Source organism: Aquarana catesbeiana, linkage group LG03, assembly GCF_042186555.1.
Source record: "Aquarana catesbeiana isolate 2022-GZ linkage group LG03, ASM4218655v1, whole genome shotgun sequence".
Taxonomy (NCBI): domain Eukaryota; kingdom Metazoa; phylum Chordata; class Amphibia; order Anura; family Ranidae; genus Aquarana; species Aquarana catesbeiana.
In genome coordinates this window covers 100,721,955-100,741,720 of record NC_133326.1, presented here as the reverse complement: position 1 = coordinate 100,741,720, position 19,766 = coordinate 100,721,955, and the positions used below count along the sequence as shown (strand labels likewise).

The 19,766-nt window shown below is 43.3% G+C and overlaps 1 protein-coding gene across 2 annotated transcripts in view; it reads left to right on the top strand.

Annotated features, from left to right (window-relative positions):
• OTUD7A (OTU deubiquitinase 7A) overlaps positions 1-19,766 on the top strand; it is a 408,641-nt gene that overhangs the window by 167,855 nt on the left and 221,020 nt on the right. For both annotated transcript variants that reach the window (XM_073618877.1, XM_073618876.1), the window contains one exon: positions 16,635-16,781. The gene's annotated coding sequence lies outside the window, so the exon portion shown is untranslated. The remainder of the gene's footprint in view (positions 1-16,634; positions 16,782-19,766) is intronic.

Here is a 19,766-nt window from a genome sequence, read left to right as displayed (position 1 = left end):
GAGTATGATAAAGTTTGAAACACAAAAACATAAATTATAATATAATAAATAAAAATAAATAATTAAAAAAAAAAGAAAATTAATAAAATAAAATTCCCCACAATTCACTATCGCTCAATTCTGAAAGTGTTCTAATTTACTATCGCTGTTTTCTAGCTGGTCTAAAGCCACTTTTGACGTAAAGGGACACTTTTTGGTTGCTATGGACAATCTCCAGTTTCCAGGCAGAAAGAACAGTGTATATCATGTAAAACTGCATGCAGGGCATGGGACAAAGCACTGGGGACAAAAGGGATGTGAAATCATTTCATACAGTACTGTAATCTGTAAGATTACAGTACTGTATGTGTTATGATTTTTACTTTTTTTTTAATTTGCCGGCAGGCTCCGCCCCCGTGCGTCGCGCCGCTCGCAGGGAACGGAGCCTGGCACGGAGAGGCTTCGGAGGAGGACGGAGCCCTCGGACACTGTGGGTGACATCGCAGGATCCCGGGGACAAGGTAAGTAACGCCGCCCCAGGATCCTGCAATGCGATCCCGAGTGTGGCTCGGGGTTACCGCTAATGGTACTGAATTATAACCCCGAGCCACACTCGGGAAAACCGCCAGGGAGGCTACGGAGAGGGCCAGGTTCCCCGCTGACAGCTGAATGTAAACAAAACCATTGGCAGCAATACAAAAAATGTCGTAGTCCCCCCCAATCCATTCCATGCCCTTTTGGGTTTGGTACAGATTTTAAGGGGAACCCCATGCCAAAATATAAAAAAAAAATCTATACCAGACCCTTATCTGAGCATGCAGCCTGGCATGCCAGGAGGGGGGGGCGAGTGGGTGCCGAGCATGCAGCCTGGTAGAGGGATGAGCAAGTACCCCTCCCACTCTACCCTCCCCACACCAAAGCACCTTGTTCCCATGTTGATAGGGACAAGGGCCTCTTCCTCACAACCCTGGCTGATGGTTGTGGGGGGTCTGTGGGCAGGGGGTTTATCAGAATCTGGAAGATCCCAGACTCCCAGATCCCGCCCCCCCACCATGTGAATGAGTACCCCTACTCATTAACCCAAAAAAGTGTCAAAAAGAAATAAAAACACAGAGACAGTTTTTGACAATTCCTTTATTAAAAAAACAATGTCCCCCCCGGTGTAGATCCATCGTCAATCAGGATGCCGGCCACCACGCCTGCCAGAATAAAGAAAAAAAAAGGCTCTGCTCACGCAGAAGGCTTCCATCGTCTGCCTGCTCCACCACCTGACATTTTTTAAATAGCTAAGGGGTGGGACCACCCAGTGACTTCACTTGGGGCAACTTCCCCTTGTGACATCACTGCCCCAGCATGCACCAGTTGATAATGTCACAAGGGGGCAGTGCCACCAGGTGACGTTGCCAGATGGCCCCACGCTTTAGCTATAAAGGAAATGCCAGATGACGGAGCAGACAGATGGCGGGAGCATTTTTAATATGTGTGCGGCGCTTCTTTTTTTTTTTTTTTTTTTTTGGGTCAGTGGTGGTGGTGGGCATCATGATTGACGATGAATCTACTCAGGGGGATGTTTTTTTTAAAGGGATTGTCAAAAACTGTCTGTGTTTTTACTTCTTTTAGACACTTTTTTTGGTACAATGTACCCCATACTCATTCACATGGGGGGGGGCAGGATCTGGGGGGCTTCCAAATTTGGATAAGCCCCCTGCCTGCAGACCCCCACAACCACCGGCCAGGTCCTTGTCCCCATCAGCAGAACTACCCCCCCACCCCAAAGCATCCCCCCATGTTGAGGGCATGTGGCATGGTATGGTTCAGGAGGGAGGGCTGCTCACTCGTCCCCCCCCCCTCCCCTCCATTCCTGGCCTGTCAAGCTGAATGCTTGGATAAGGGTCTGGTATGGATTTTGACCCCACACCATTTTTTTATTTACATTTTGGTGTAGTGTTCCCCTTAAAATCCATACCAGACCCCCCCACACTGTTTTTTTTTTTGGATCAAATTTGTGTTCAAAATTGATCAATTGTATGATTCATATGCGTTACCATAGAAGGCAATGAGCCTGGAATTCGCACCTGAATCTAAATTTGCAGCAAATTCGCACTGCCGCTGCACCACTTACTGTATATTTAAACCGGCTCCATAGAAAAGGCTCCTGGTTCACATGCCATGCAAATCGGATGTGGTCCAGAACGCATCCAATTCGTATATATATGTGAACAGAGCCTTACAGGTTATCAGTTTAGATTTGAAGTATAACTAAAGGCAAAATCTGTTTTTTCTTTTTAGTTTTGTATAGAGTGGAGAGGGATTAGAACACCTGTCAGTTTTTATTGCTGTCTGTGTCCCTGATAGGGAGATTCACCCTCTCTATTAGTCCTGTCTACCTTCTGCCTTTCCAACCACGTAAGAGAAAATTGAGTACTGTCCGTGATACTTTTTTATTTGCACTAACATACAATTCAACCACGTAAGGACATTTTAAGTCTATTTTATTACATGTGGTTAGTAAAGGGACTTGGTAATTTAGGTCAAGTCCAGATTGGTAGCTTTTAGTACCAGCATCTTACTATAAGAAAATGTTTGTCATCTTCAATTTCCAAAAAATGATCGTTCTTTATGAATTTTATGCATATATACAACCTTGCAGCCTATAGATTACTCCTGCTCAGACTTGTTTTGAGAATGAAAATTGTCCATTAAGGGCTCCCCTTCCATTATTTTGTGCCTGGTAGTACAATGTACATATTGTATATTTTCTCTGTTATGCATTAGGGTGTCCTCTGCATGAAATCTGAGGCAAAGTCCCCCAGGAGAAGGAGGCTGCTTTAACCTGCATTCCGGTAAACTCCTCATCTATTGCTTTAACCCATACAGGCGCAGGCCTAATGGCTAAATGTGCCACTTAAATGAACATCAATTGGAGATTTCTTTTACCGGCACAGCAAATGCAATAATGTAAGGTAATAAAAAATACATTTGTGAAAATGCTTTGCTGAGGAGAAAAGTTTGGATAGAAAATATGTCTTTGTCTTGTGATCTATTATAGTTGGATAAAAGTTCATGAAGGATCTTATTATCCATGGCAGTTTTTTATTGTAAACTTGGAATTTTTCATAATTATATAACCTAGGTGAATATGGCAGTCAAGGACCATTACTTTTAAAAATTGATGAGAAAAGAATTGATGACATATGTATACCTGTATATACTTTGCGGTTTTGAAGAGGTTTACTGGGGCTATGGCTGCAGCTGTCAGCTGTCAATTACAATTTTTAGCTGACGATTCTCTTTTTCCTAAAAGCGATCCGAACGGCTGTCTTCCCTTCTCGCTGCTCACCGGTGTTTCTCGATCTTACCCGTCTCACCGGGAAGCCCGGGATCCGATCCGGCGGGTTGCAGCTGACCATAGAGGTGAAGGGGGACCAGATAGGCTGTGATCACTTCTATGATCTAGGAGGCCAGAAGCAACGCCATGACATTACTTCCGGTTTAGGGCAGATGTAAACACTGCCTTTTTTTTTTTTCAGGAAAGCATCAGATCAATGATTTTTTTTTTTTTTTTTTTTGATCTGATGTCTTTAAGCCCAGGTTCACACTGAATGAGGGTTTGAAATCATGCAAACTCAGCTGAACTCGCACGATTTCAAACCGGCTTTCGAGTCTGACTTCGGAGGCGATTTGAGAGACATCTGTGCGGGTTCATGCACATGAAAAATCGCACAAATCTCCCCCGAAGTTGCCAAAAGTAGTACAGGAATTACTTTTGGGAATCAGTGCGGCGCCGCAAAGTTGGCGTCGCAACGATTCGGACGGTGCCATTGCTGAAAATAAGCTCTAATTTAGCATGCAATTTGACATGCGAATCGCATATCAAATCGGCCCGGTGAGAAAAAGGGCTAAGGGTAGAGGAGAGATCTGGGGTCTTGGGTACCTCTATGTCTCCATAAAGTGGACCTGTCATGCTTTTTTGTTATCACAAGGGATGTTTACATTTCTTGTAATAACAGTAAAAGTGACTAAAAAAAATGTAAAGGGACAATGTAAAAATATATTTTTTTAAAATAAATAATTTAAAAAAAAAAGTAAAGCACCCCTATTTGTACCACACATGTAAGGTATCTCCATGAACATTATAGCAAGAGCAATAGTTCCAGCTCCAGGGCTCCTTTGCAACTGTAAACGGGAAACCTGTAAAAATTTTAAAGTGTCGTGTATGGAGATTTTTAAGTATCGTAGTTTGACGCCATTCCACAAGCGTGCACAATTTTAAAGTGTGACATGTTAAGTATCAATTTACTCGGTATAACATCACCTTTCATATTTTAACAAAAATTGGGTTATCTATTGTGTTTTTTTTTGCATTAAAGTTAATTAAAGTGATACTTACATTTTTGGGGTTTAAAATAACAAACATGTTATACTTACCTGCTCTGTACAGTTGGTTTTGCACAGGGCAGCCCAGATCCTCCTCTTCTCGGATCCCTCTTCAGTGCTCCTGACCCCTCCCTCCTGCCGAGTGCCCCCACAGCAAGCAGCTTGTCCATTCAGACATGGAGCAATGGCTCTGCCCCGCCCCCTCTCTCCTCATTGGCTCACAGACTTTGATTGACAGCAGCGGGAGCCAATGGCACCTGGTGCTGTCTCAGCCAATGAGGAGATGAATCCCAGAAAGCGGAGCCTCATCGCTGCATCGAGGTAGGTATTAGGGGGGCTGAGGGGGGTTGCTGCACACAGAAGGTTTTTATATCTTAATGCATAGAATGCATTAAGATAAAAAAAAAACCTTCTGCCTTTAGAACCACTTTAAAGTGTATTTTTCTCTCCAAAAAAATTACGTTTTCAAATCCGCTGCACAAATACCGTGTGACATAAAGAATGAAAAATTGCAACAACCGCTATTTTATTCTCTAGGGTCTCTGTTAAACAAAATATATAATATTTGGGAGTTCTAAGTAGTTTTCTAGCAAAAAATACAGATTTTTACTTGTAAACAAAAAGTTTCAGAAAAGGCCTGGTCTTAAAGTGGTTAATGGGCTGGTTGGGTTTTCTGTATTGGTCGAGATGATGACTGTGTATGGAGATCTTTTGGATACACCCGGTGAATAGGGTCACACATTCAGGCTGGGTTCACACTAGCTGCGGCCGCGGCTCGCATCATGGGGTTCCGGTGCGTCCATGTTCTCTATTTCAGGGGCAAATTTTTGCTTGAAGCTTGAATTCGGACCTAAAAAGGAGCCAAAGATGCACAGGACCCTTTTCCTGTGTGGACTGCGGCCACCCGGAGCTGTGTTAACTGGCTACATAGAGAGCTGATCACAGTCTCCTGTAATGCGAAGTGGATGCATTGAAAGCTGCATCCAGTTCGCATCAGTGTGAACCCAGCCTCACAGGTTGCTGTGTGTGTGTGTATGTGTGTGTGTATATATATATATATATATATCTATATATTTATTTGTGGTTTCTCATCATCTAATTTTATTATCCAATTGAAGCATATGCTGTGCTGGGAAACATATTAGGGTTTAAAAGTATTGTCTTTGCACATACCGGCTTTTCATGTACTGTTGATTTATTTGATATTTACTGAGCACAGACCTTCCTCCTTCAAGCTGCTGTGTGTCGCAAAATTCTTCTGGTCCTATAGTTTATAGTGACACCCAGTAACTCTTGTTTCAGTGTCGTCATACTGTTAAAGTGGTATTAAACCCAAAACCAAAAATGTAATATATTGCAGCTTACCAATCATTAGCTGAGATGGCTGCATTCCCCTTGTTTGCTGTACTGCACAAGATTGCAGGGCATTTGTAGAGTGGCCTCATTCACTTGAATGGGTCATGTTTGACAGGTGCTACACCCACCAATCATAACAGGGAGTATAACTATTGCTGCGGCTGCAACATGTGTACACCTTTAGCCCCTGCAGCTAAAGGGGGTGCAGTTGCAGCAGGGGTGGAAAAAACACATCTTAACTATGGGGTTTTATCCCCCACAAAACTACAAATGTAAATGAACTCTTATGCCGCATACACGCGAATCGGACTTCTCGTCGGAAAAAGATATGACGGCTTTTCCGACGGGATTCCGCTCAAGTTTGCCTTGCATACACACAGTGACGCAAAAGTTTGCTGAACTTACGACCGTCAAGAACGCAGTGACGTACAACACTACGACGAGCCGAGAAAATGAAGTTCAATGCTTCCGAGCATGCATCAAATTGTTTCCGAGCATACGTAGGAATTTTGCGCGTCGGAATTGCCACAGATGATCGCATTTTCGGATAGGAACTTTTGCTGGCTGGAATTCGGCCAGCAAAAGTCTGATGGAGTATACACACGGTCGCATTTTCCGACATAAAACTCTCATCGGTCTTTTGCGGGCCAAAATTCCGATCATGTGTATGTGGCATTACTGTTCTGAGCTGCTAAGGCAGCTTCCACATTGATGTGCTGTGGTTTACCCACACCGCGGGTGCAGCGCAGTGCATCTGTGACCTTCCTGGGTTAGCTGCGCTTTGCCATAGACTTCTATTATATCCTGCAGATGCGGTGCACTTTCTGAAAGCACACTAAAACTTCTGCATTCAGAAAGTGCACCAAACCCACAGGATATAATAGAAGTCTAAGGCTAAGCGCAGCAAACCCTCAGGAAAGCTCCAGGTACGCTGCACTGCACCCAAGGTGTGTGTAAACCGCGGCACATCAGTGTGAAAGCAGCTCTATACAATTATGCCCAGTGTAGTGCTTCACACTGACCTGAAGATCTCTTCTCTTTGCTGCTGCTGGCACCACTCTGGAGACCGCTAGCCGGGATAAGAGGTGGAATACAGTTGGTATCACTCTTCATGGGACATGAGCCAGCACTACATCGGCTTATGCTCTCTTGCTCCCTACTACAACTCCAACTTTACAAGTAGTCCTTCTGTATTGCACTCTGTTTGATGCTCTGGGATGTCAGGTCAGCAAGCCCAGACCGCGATCTACCAGTCGTCTGGCCGTGATCTACTGGTTGCTGACCCCTAATTAAGCAGAAACACATTATTGGAGTAATGCATACATGGCGAAATTCAATAGGGTTAAGAAGCACAGTGCAGCCTTTTCTCTTTCTTAAAATGTGCCGCCCTAGGCCCAAAGCTGGTGTGACCTTGGGCCATTTGAAGAACTAGATCTTTCATAACACAAGAAGAACCATGAAAGTCATGCAGTCAGATTCTTGCTTTGAATCAAATCCCTTAGTGCAGCACGTCTTTTTGGCTTATGACATAAAAGGTTGGTTGTTGTATTGAATAGTTGTTTCTCTGGAGGGTACTTCACAGAGACAACGTTGGTTTGAGATCTGCAGTTACCTGAACGAAGATCATAGGTTTATTATATTAATAGTTTTCTTATATTATAAATTGCAGCCATAACAGTTATAGCTACTATATAGATGTATACAAATTATATATTTTTTATATACAGGTATAGAATGTGTCCATTCTCCAGGATCTTCCCAAAGCCAGGAAGACAAAGTAGTAAATAATTCATGCTGTCAAGTAATAACACACTCAGACATGATTACAAAGCACTTTCTCCTAGGATAATTATGTGAAGCATGGCTAAGCAATTTAAAGAGCATGGTAATATTTGGAAGCAATGCAGGGAAAACTGTTTATTTTTAAATGCAATTTAATATAGATTAAATGTTTAATGTTATGTTTACTTTTTAATTATCTATTTCATAAATTAAATTAATATTTTTAAATATCTTTATTCTATAAAGGGTCTGTATGTATTTGATATGTATGCAGGCAGCCATGAAAATCCAGTGCATTCCTTATCAGTAGATAGGGTCGTTTTGGTAATGATGGTTTGGGAAGCATAAAATTTATCGCAACCTGAAAATAAAGTGGTTGTAAACCCTTGTTTTTTTGTTGTTGTATTAAAATAACAAACATGTTATACTTACTTGCTCTGTGCAATTGTTTTGCACAGAGCAGCCCTGACCATCTTCTTCTGGTGTCCCCCCGCCAGCGCTCCAGGCTCCTCCTCTTCATCGGGTGCCCCCACAGACAGTCGCTTTCCCTGGGGGGGGACCCGTGCGGGTTCGCTTCTGAGTCGCGCTGCTGCGCCCATCTACACACTACTACTGGTGGGATTTTCCCCTTCCGGGTTGCCCTGGCAGAGGAATGTGATGTTGGTTTTTAAAAAGTTTTTCCTTGGAATATATGCTTTGATCCAGTGTTTGTCAACCTTTTTTAAGTCAAGGCGCCAGTGGCGGCTGGTGAAGTTTTAGGATGGGGGGGCGGGCGCCAGACCCTGCCCTTCTTTTTTGACCCCTCCCACTTCTCATAAGCCCACCCACTCCATCTCCTGTATTCACTACTTCCACCCTTAGTGTCAGGAGTATACAGCTCAGCATCACAGGACAGAGTATATAGCCCAGCAATACAGATAGTGTATATAGCCCAGCAATACAGATTTAGTAAATAGCCCAGCATTACAGATAGTGTGGCACTGCCTAGCGGCACCACTGACAGCACTCTTTAACCCCCCCCCGGCACGGGGCTCGCGGCACAGCTGACAGCATCCCTCCCCAGGTCCGGCACTTACCGGGCTGTGGAGAGGATCCTCCTCCATTCCTCCACATTGCGGGCAGCAGTAGAGGTATCCGCTTCTCATGCTTCCTCTGCTTGCCAAAGCGCCGCTAGGCATCTAATAGATTGCCTGGCACTTTGGCCAATCGGGAAACAGGTCTCACTGACCTGCCTCCTGATTGGCGGGGAGGCACTGTAGTGTGAAAATAGGGAAAATTCTTTCGCTTTGGTCACACAATTGGGTGGGATCAGGACTTTCTGCGCCTGAGCCCACCCTTTTTTGAAGCCTTTTAGAGCCTCTGGCTCTAATCAGGTGCTTAAAAAAAAAACACCCCCGCCATAGGAATCTATGCACCCGGCGTCCTGAAAGGGGATGAGCACATGAATAGGGAGGCGGCGGCAGGGATAGGGGGGTGGCTCCCGTGCGCCCACAATGCACTGGCCGCCACTGCAAGGCACCATTTAAAGTGTCTGTTAACCCAAAAAAAGATAAAGATACAGATCCTGGTCCCTTAAAGCAGATTACACAGCACAGTGCTTGTGCTGTGTAATCTGCCCCCCTCTAAACTGTAAAAAAAACCTCCCTGAACCTGCCACTTCCTGTATGCCCTCTCTGCTCTGACAATGAAAATCAGGGCTGCTCAGCCCTGACCACCGTTGTCAGAGTGCGTCCCTGCATCATATGCTGCTGTACCCTCTGCTCTGCTCTCTCCCCCCTCACCTCCTCCTTACTGCCTGTCATCTCCCTCTGTGTGCCTCCGCCCCGCCCCGCTCCCCCCCCCCCCCCCCCTCCGCCGCTATTCTTAAAAAAAGAAAACTTAAAATTGTCACTGCCAGCCCCTCTATTAGAGGCTGGCATAGCACACTATGTAAGTGGTTTTTAAAAACGAGTGTTCTAAATACAGATTTTGAGCTGTCTTCAGGCCAGTCACGTGACTCGCTGCCGCTTTGCAGAAGATCTGTCTCATAGCTGTAGAGGAGACGAGCGGCCACATGATCTCCCCGGCTCCTCCCGCTGAAGACATACATCGGAGCCGTAAAGTGGCCACGAGTCATGTGACCGGCCTGAAGACAGCTCAGAACCAGTATTTAGAACACTCATTTTTTAAAACCACTTACATAGTGTGCTATGCCAGCCTCTAATAGAGGGGCTGGCATAGTCTTATAAATATGGGTTAACAAACACTTTAAAATTATACAAAATTTCGAGCCACCCCATTCAAATATGAAAAAAACAAACTACTAGTTTTACATAATGAAGCAACATCCACACACATAGGACACACAACAGAGGATATATATTCTTCCAAAGCAAATACTGCTTTGAGCACCGTTCTTGACTAGTAGCACCATGTGCTGATGGAGGGGGCAAAGAAGGGGCAAACAAGGATGCTGTACAGGCACCCGACATCCTTCTTAACCTAAGATGTCATTGGTTGTTAGGAGGCTGGCAGTTGGAAGGTTGTAATGTAGCACAATGAAAACCTGTGGCTTTGTACAAATAAAAGGAAGGCTTGATACACCCGCTGGCTTGTATTAAATAATTGAGCAATTTTTGTCCATTTTGCTAAGGCAACCCTGAAGAAACCTGAAGGCACCAAGGATGCCTGGGCACTCTGGGTGAAAAAGGCTGTTTTGATCATACGTATACCTTGTGCGACTCCTGAAGAAGTGGACCCAAGTCTTCGAAAAGCGTAGAGAATTCTAACTCCCATCACCAACCATATATCCATAATATTGATGGCACATGAGTTTAGGTGGTGTGGGTAAAGTCAATGTGAGGAGCTGTAGAGGTGTTTTCACCCTTTTTGGGGGGTAGTTACTGGAGTAATGTATGATCTTTTGCTAAACTATTTGCATAAGTAACCATGATTTTTAGCAGTGAAAAAAATGGTGGTTTACACAGTTGGTACCAGTAAAGTTCTAAGGGGTTTCCTGAAATACATTCCTGCACCTGTGTTTTATAATTACCTGCTCAGCAATATTAACACAAGGAGGAGGGCAGCACTATGAGCCATTCAGATCTCTATTGAATTGCAAATTTATATCAGTCAGTAGCTTACAGGAAGATAAAGCAGAGGGATAACCTTATCAGTCTACTGCTTTTCCCTCAATGACCAGTATTAATCCGGGGGCAGGGAGGTGGCCAAGTAATACCGCTTTAGCACAGTGGAGAGAAGTGTGGTCACCAGCCTTCTATTGACAATGGCACCTGGATTAGGTATATTGATACTAATGATATCAATATACCTAATTTTCACTTAAAGTGACACTAAACTTTGGTTTAAAAAGAGTTTCAAATCTCTGGTTTAAAAAGAAAAAAATAATTCTATACAAGTATGTATTCTTTACTCAGAAAAGTACCTCATATTGCCCTCAACCTCTTCCAAGTCCCCAAATACCTTTTTTTTTCTTTTCTTTTCTTTTTGCTGTTGTTATCTGACTTCCAGTTAAAGCGTGGCTATGTTCATTCTCCATGACTTCACTGTGTGTAACAATGTAGCCACACTCTCTTGCTCACTCCCAAGATTGGATTTGTAGTGTGCATAGAGCATGACTGCAACTAATGTGCACTGCTTGTTCCAAACAAAAGGAAGAATCCCAAATGGGAAGACGTTTCTGTAACTGCTTGAAAAAGTATTAGCTGGGGTTAAGCCGCCCATAGACGGTTCAAATCTCGGCTGGTTCAGCAGGTTTGAACCAGGTAAAGGTGGGCTGAATGTAGCCAAGTTGATCGATCGATCAACTTGGGTACAACCAGCATGTTAGTTTCTACATGTTATTATTGCTAGTGGCTGTTATAACCTCCAGCAATAATTACTGTGTGGGGTGGGGAAAGTCGTCCCCGCCAGGAGCACACAATGGCTCCGTGGGAGGGGTTCCCCTGTCAACACTGTCTGTGGTTTTGTGATTGCAGGAAAGAAAATCCATCTTTGGCTAGCCTTAGGCTTTAATTTGTTAGACACTAATGTAAGTCCATCTAACACGATCCTCGCTAGACATTTCTGCTGTTCAAGGGTGTCTCTGTTGCTCCTAGATAGAGGAGCCACCCTAATGCCTGGTACACACAATGAGATTATCGGACCGTTTTTCTTTTTTGGATGCTAGTCTCCATATTAAAAATTAAGAATTTACTAAAGTAACACATTCTTGTATGACAGAATAAAAATTCAGAAGTGATGTAATGTGTTATTTGTGTAATATTTTTTTTTTGTGTGTAATGTGTATTTGCATTGTATTTTTGGACAACAATTGTACTGATTAAACGAAAATTATCTGGTATTGTACGAGAAACATTTTCATGCTTCGTCCCATTGGATAATGTCGGATGAACTTTGATATCGCTTCAAAAGCAGTATTTTTCGTATGATTTTGTATTGTGTGTATGGTCCATAAGACAGGAAGTTTATTAGTGTTCAGATCACCAGGTGAAAATAAATTATTTTTGTTTGGAGAGGGTTTGAATACGCTTTAAATACCTGAATCTATTTGTATATAACCTTTATAAATGAGTGAGCTTGTTCCCAGTCAGGTTAAAGTGGAGCTTCACCTCCTCTCCATATCCACCATTAGTCCTTTTGTTTACCTTTTTGTCAGCACCTATTATTTCCTCCTGACCCCCTCCTCTGTCATTCACTTAGGCCAGTGATTCTAAAACTGTGTTCCGCATGAGATTTGCAGGTGTGCCGTGGGAGTTCTGAAAAATATTTAAAATGACTAGCGTTTTGAAACCTTCAGCATATCAAAAAAAGTCATGTTAAATCAATGTCGCAAAAGTAAAAAAAAAGTAACATATAAAAACGCAATCTCTGTCAGTCTGTCATTCATCGGTTCCTTTCGTAACACGAGACTTGTGCGAGATCTCAGGAGAACTCGATTGCTCTAATTATATTATAATAATAGAGACTGTTCCATTCCAACTTTGATGCTTATAAATAAAGTTTGTTTATTGTTTAGCGATGGAGAAATACTTAACCACTTGCCGACCGCTGCACGCCGATATACATCGGCACAATGGCAGCGGTGGGTAAATGGGCATACCTGTACGCCCCCTTTAATGGGCGGGACTAGCGGGCGCACGCCTGTCGCTAACAGCGTGACCGTGCCTGCGGGTCCCGCAGACTCGATGTCTGCCGGTGTCCCGCGATCGTGTCACGGAGCCGCAGAACGGGGAGATGCCTATGTAAACAAGGCATTTCCCCCGTTCTGCCTTGTGACATGACTGGGATCTACTGCTCCCTGTCATCAGGAGCAGTGATCGCTGTCATGTCAGTAGTAGCCCATCCCCCCCACAGTTAGAATCACTCCCTAGGACACACTTAACCCCTTCACTGCCCACTAGTGTTTAACCCCTTTCCTGCCAGTGTCATTTACACAGTAATCGGTGCATTTTTATAGCACTGATCACTGTATAAATGACAGTGGTCCCAAAATAGTGTCAAAAGTGTCCGATGTGTCCGCCATAATGTCGCAGTCACAAAAAAAATCGCAGATCGCTGCCATTACTAATAAAATAAAAAAAATGCCACCAATCAATATGCGCTTATTGCGATTTTTTTTTTTTTTTTTTTTTTTACCAAAAATATGTAGAAGAATATCGGTCTAATCTGAGGAAAAAAATCATTTTTTTATACATTTTTGGGGGATATTTATTATAGCAAAAAGTTAAAAATATTGCTTTTTTTCAAAATTGTCGCTCTTTTTTTGTTTATAGCACAAAAAATAAAAAATGCAGAGGTGATCAAATACCATCAAAAGAAAGCTCTATTTGTGGGGAAAAAAAGGACGTTTTGGTGTACTGTCACACGGCCGCGCAATTGTCAGTTAAAGTGACGCAGTGCCGAATCGCAAAAAGTGCTCTGGTCAGGAAGGGGGTAAAATCTTCCGGGGCTGAAGCGGTTAATCAAGTCTGGAACTGGACTGGAGTATGGATTTATCTCTTCAGGATCTGAAGATGCTCAATTGCCATTCTGTCTGATCTGCAATGCGTGCTTGTTTGTCGACTTTGGAGCCTCGCTTAAATCTAATTTGCTCTCGAAAGCACGTCCTTCACATAAAATTTGAAAATTAAATATATATGTAAAAAAGATATACGTTTTTCACCACAAAAAATTTTTAAATCTTTTCAGGTGTGCCGTGAAAATTTGTAGATCTTTTTGGTGCGACGCAAGACAAAAAAGTTTGATAAACACTGACCAAGGTAAATGTTGTCTGCGCCCCCTGGTGCCTCTCTGGATATATGATGTGGATATCCCAGGAGATGCCGGGAGCATCTGTTCACCAAAACAGGAGGGGGCAGGCTTGGCGGCATATCATCAGGAGGTGTGCCTGTGCCTCCCGATGACATCTCGGAAGAAGATGGCGACGCAGGACTCAAGTGCTTGCTATAGATAAGGGGATCTCGGCGGGACAACGCTGGATCCACTGTGTGGGTGAGTATCCTTCCAGTGCAGAACACCGCATCAAGTAGGCAAGGGGTAAATAAAATAAAATAAAGGGTAGAGTAAAGTTCGTCTTTAAAGCAGGATTTGACGGCGAGAGAGGAACAGAGAGATTGTATAGTGCTTTTAGGGCCGGTTCACAACAGAACGCGATGCGGGAATGCTGCATTTCCCACACCGTATTCAAAACATACTGGGTGTGCGATCTGCTGTTGATGTCAATACATTCTTAATGACATCTCAAATGCAGATTGCAAACATAGTGCGTTTGCTGCACCAGATTGCATTTTAGCACAGTACCATGCGATTTGGTGCAGTGTGTTTTTGAAAAGTAGTGCATGCACTACTTTTTGTGCAATTTCAGCCCTGTGCACTGAATTGCACAGGAATCCAGACTGTGTTCCTGAGTTATTCAGGTGTGAATCATCCCTTAATCTAATGCTAGAAGCTTACTTAGGCTGGGTTCACACTATTGCGATGTCAGTGATCGCATGTGATTCACATCACATTGCTGTGCAGATCACATGCGATGACTGTGTGATGCGAATTTAGCCATACGGATTGTATGGCTGAATTTGCATTGCATTCGGACCAAAATGATGCTGGACCCTTTTTTTGATCCACACTGGAATTGGATCGCATGGGTGTTCACACCCATGCAATCCGATTCCTGCACCGTTTGACAGTTCGCACTGCGATTTGCGAACCGATCTGGGGGTGTCATTAACTTTGTATTGACACCAACGGCGGTTCGCATAGGGCAGTGTGAACTGCCTGCGAGAGACATGCGATGAGGGAATCCGCACAGGAATCTGGCTCATATGTGTGAACCCGGCCTTACAGGAGAAGCGAGCAGAGTGATGAACTTAGTGTGCTGATACTCCTTCATTGTCCAGTCATCCTAGGTAGAGTAGTGTCTGTGACCTATTGAATCTCTATTGGAGTCAAGAAAAAAAGAGGTCCCCAACCTGGCTGTGTTGTTTGACAGGGAGCCTGGCCAAGTTCTGTAACTGATATTTAGACTGGTAGAACAGTCCAATGATGTATTTAGCTATTTGCCTGAAGTGTTAGGCCTCGTGCCCACGGGAGTTTTAAAAAACGAGCTGTAAGGCTAGTACCAACGCCAGGAAAAAAAGCAGCGTTAAAAACGCAATTTTTTTTCCACGTTTTGCATTGGCGTCAATGCGCGTTTTGCTGCGCTAGCTTTCAGCCGCGTTTCTCTGCCTCTATTTAGAATCAATGGTTCCCTATAGATTGATTTGAATAGAAGTCGCACCAGAAGTCGGATCAAGATGATCCGACTTGCAGTGCGACTTGTGTGCTGAGAATCTTGAAGGGGAACCCCGCCAAAATTTTGCGTGAGTTTCCCCCCAAGATCCAAACCAGACCCTTATCCGAGCATGCAGCCCGGTAGGTCAGGAGAGGGGGTGGGACGAGCGAGTGCCCCCTCCTGGACCACACCAGGCCACATGCCCTCAACATGTGGGGGTTGGTGCTTTGGGGCAGAGGGGGCCCCTGCGCCCCCCAACCCAAAGCACCTTGTCCCCATGTTAATGAGGACAAGGGCCTCTTCCCGACAACCCTTGCTCGGTGGTTGTCGGGGTCTGCGGGCGGGGACTCTAGTAATTTGAAAACATTGGAAGAAGAACAGAAGGAGAAGACCCAGCAAAAGAACAGAAGATAGCGGAGAGAGAGGACAGCGCAGAGAGAGGAAGGCGCAGAGAGGAGAAGAACAGGAGAGGGGAGAAGGACCGGAGAGGAGAGAACACGTCGCCAGAAGAGGGAGAAGAGCTGGAGCTGCCTTAATAAAATACTTTAAAACCTGTGTAGTGTGTTTATTTTTGACACTTTTTTTTTAGGTGAATGGGTAGGGGTACGATGTACCCCATACTCATTCACCTAGAGTGGGGGGGCCGCAATCTGGGGGGGGCCTTGTTAAAGGGGGCTTCCAGACTACGATAAGTCCCCAACCCGCAGACCCCGACAGCCACCGGGCAAGGGTTGTCGGGAAGAGGCCCTTGTCCTCATCAACATGGGGACAAGGTGCTCTGGGGTGGGGGGGCGCAGGGGCCCCCTCTGCCCCAAAGCACCAACCCCCCCATGTTGAGGGCATGTGGCCTGGTATGGTCTAGGAGGGGGGGGGCTTTTTTTTAAAAGCGCTTCTAAACGCAAAACGCCGCTAAGCGCACCATGTAAATGTGGCGAAACGGACGTTTTAAACGTGGGTTACTATCCATCAAGTTAAATCGCCTTGGAGAGGTTGTAAAAACCTCCCGTGTACGTGAAGCCTAACTTTCTTCCAGCCAGGCGGCTGCTAGGTATCTCTAGTGCATCCTAATAACATCACAAATGGTGCTAGGATGGGGACGGGGTGGAGGCGGGGCCAGTCAGGACAGCAGCATTAAATAGTTCATGTTGATTTGAAGAGTTTAGTTGCGCTTTATATATTTCACATAAATTCTGTAAAGACACATAAGAACCAGTACTCTTCTTATTAGTAAGGGTCTGTTATTTTCATCACTTCAGATGATCGTTACTTTATTGTATGCTTCGTCACTTTCTCCACATTGCATTGTAGAATATTTTTTTCTGTAACCAAGAGTGTCATTTTAACATATTTTTAAAATTTTTAATTTCAGATTCATCTTAAGAACTCTGACTGTAATCACATTGCCTGGGCCTAAAGGAAATCTACACCAGAGCACGATGGAATGTAAAATTCCTTCATACAGCATGTTACCTGCTTGAAGCATTCCTTCATGCATTTCTTTCAAAGCCTAATAAAAGTAAGTGCAAGGCGCTTTATGAATGCCCTTAGAGCTGGTTCACACCAGATGCAGTCCAGTGCGTTTTTAATCTACATCTAAAACGCATGTGCAGTGTTTTCCATGGATTCCAATGGTCCTAGTTCACAACAGTGCAGTGCTTTCCAGTGTATTTTTTTTCTGTATGCTAAGGCAGCAAAATGTATCAAAATTGCACCAAAGCGCACCGGAAAGCACACGTCTTATATTGAGGTGATGAAAAAAAGGGGGGAAACGCATTGGAATGCATCATAAACAAGCATGGAAAAACGCATCCGGAATGCAGCAATTGTGGTGTGAACCAGCCCTTGAAGTGTTACTAAACCCACAACAGTAAAATCAATCTGTATATGCAGTAAAGCATGCTTGTTAGGCTTCATGTACACGGGACGTTTTTACAACCTCTCCTGAACGATTTTACTTGACAGATGGCAAACCCACATTTAAAATGTCCATATTGCCGCGTTTATATGCAGCGTTTTCTTTTAGAAGTGTTTTAAAAAAAAAAAATTCTTCAAAATAGCCAAAAATGAAATACGCCTGTAAACGAAACGTGGCGAAACGCGATTTGCTGCGTTTATAAGTGTTTGGCACTTGAAATGCCTCTAAACTCAGCGTCTGAACCCATTTTTTTGCTTTCCAAAAAAAGCCTCTAAACTCAACTGCCTAGAAACAACTATAAATGACCCTGTGTACATGTACTGATAAAATAACATAGAGGAGAGTTCAGGAGCAGTTGAAAAAAATGCCCAACTGCTCCTAAATGTCCGTTTAGCAGCAGCAGTGTACATGAGGCCTTATACTCGCTGTGAAATCTAAGGGGTTAATCCTCTGCATTGTGTAAAAAGGCTGTTTGATAATCCCCTTCTTCCATTGTCCCCAAACCATCTTCTTATAGAACAGAGCCTTGAGTGAAACCTACACATGCTCAGTTTGGTGTGTATTGCTAGAGAGTTTTTTTTTTTTTTCTTGGGAAAGTGAATGTGATCAGCACAGGGCCAATCAGCACTGTCCAGACAGTAGATTTAGCGGTTCTGCAGCCTCAGAGGACAGTCAGAGCAGAATGAAAACTCCTACAAGCTTTAATCAGACACTGATAGAAGTCACAAGACTGCTGTAACGATGAGAAAAGGTATTTAAAGCGTAACACCACTTTTGTTGAGAAAAAAACGTTCCCCTCTGGGCGATCTATGTACATTGCAAGGATTATAACAACCTTTGTTGCAGATTCCTACCTTTTGTTATTCTGAAGAAATCCCTGTGTGTTTGTCTGTGCCCCTGTACTAAGTGGGTATAATGGGAGTAGTTTAATAATTAACTGTTAGGTGCAGCTGCAGGGCACTAATTGAGGAAATCTGCTGAGCCTGCATCCCTTTAGACGTGTTCCTATTGAAAGTATCTCTCAAAAAATGACATTTTTAGTGGACGAGATGCCTGAAATCTGACTTGTATATTAGGCAGACTTCTGGGAAAATTGGTGAGTCAATCACACAAGCAGGAAATTATGTCTCTGGGGAGTGGTCAGTGCACACTCTGTGTACAGAACAACTCCATGTAGCCATATTGCATTGCATTCTCAGAAAATTACAGTGGCTGCAGATTGAAAAGGAGAGGTCATTTTTAGTAATATTCAATTACAATATGATTAGTGTCGCAATTATATGTGCTATATTATTTTTTCTTTATTTGCTATTTTTTCTCCCCACAAAAGTGGTTACCCTTTAACAGTTTAAACGATTGCACTTCTATGCTCTGTGTACTATGGGAGACCAGATATAGCAAATGCAGGATCCTGGGTTTAGTAACACTTTAAGCCCAGTACACACGATGAGTATAATGGACAAATGATTGTTTTTGCATGCTACTCTCATATCAAAAACCAATAGGTTACTAAAGTTACGAAAATTCTCGTAAGACAGACTACACCTTCAGAAGTGATAAAATAGATTGTATTGTATTGCAATTGTGTTCTTTCATTTCTGAGCATACGTGGTCTTGGTCACACAGCTTTCTTTATACAAATACTATACTAATTACATGAAAATCGTTCGTTATGGTATCGTCCAAGAAAAAATGTTTGCGCTCGTCTCTTCCAATAATTTTGCATGAACTGCCATGATCTGCTCTCGAAAGCTATGTACTAAGGACCAGATTATCAGAGGATCACTCCGAAATAAGTATTTTGCGTTCGATATTCTCGTGTGTACTAGGAATTAATCGGCTCCAGAGTCGTTCATTGCTATGACTAACAGTATCAAGGGACCTCGATTTGTTCCAGCTGAATGTAAACAATTGATATCTGCTCTTCAAAGGCAATATACTTTATAGAGGCTCCAAATGCTGTGGTTTAATCTGTTGGCAGCTGAATTGGCATTACGACTAGTAAGAAATAAAGAAAGTTTGTACTAATCTGTCATTATTAATGCAGCTGTGAAAGAGAACTGACAATAAATGGTTAATGCACCATGAGGGTATAATAATTTGAGGACAAAAAGAACAATTTTAGGGATGGCTGCTTGGTTTAAGAAGAGTTAATGAGGATATTATTTTTGCAGTAGTTATCCTTAAAAAGTGGGGATCATTAATTTTGTTTAAATCATTTGTTTGTTTTTTTTCAGGAGCAGTGATTTTAATAGTACTTACAGTGAAACAATAAAAATGAAATATTCCTTTAAATGTCGTGCCTGGGGGTGTCCTTAGTATGCCTGTAAAGTAGCGTATCTTTCCTGTGTTTAGTATAGTACCACAGCAAAATGACATTTATAAAGGATAAAAATGTCATTTAAAACTGCTCGCGGCTGTAATGAATTGTCGGATCCTGGCAATATAGATAAAAATCATTGAAAAAATGGCATGGGTCCCCCCCCCCCCCCGCGTCCATAGCAGGCCCTTCAGGTCTGGTATAGATTTTAAGGGGAACCCCGAGCCAAAAGTTTTAAAAAATTGTGTAGGGGTCCCCCAAAATCC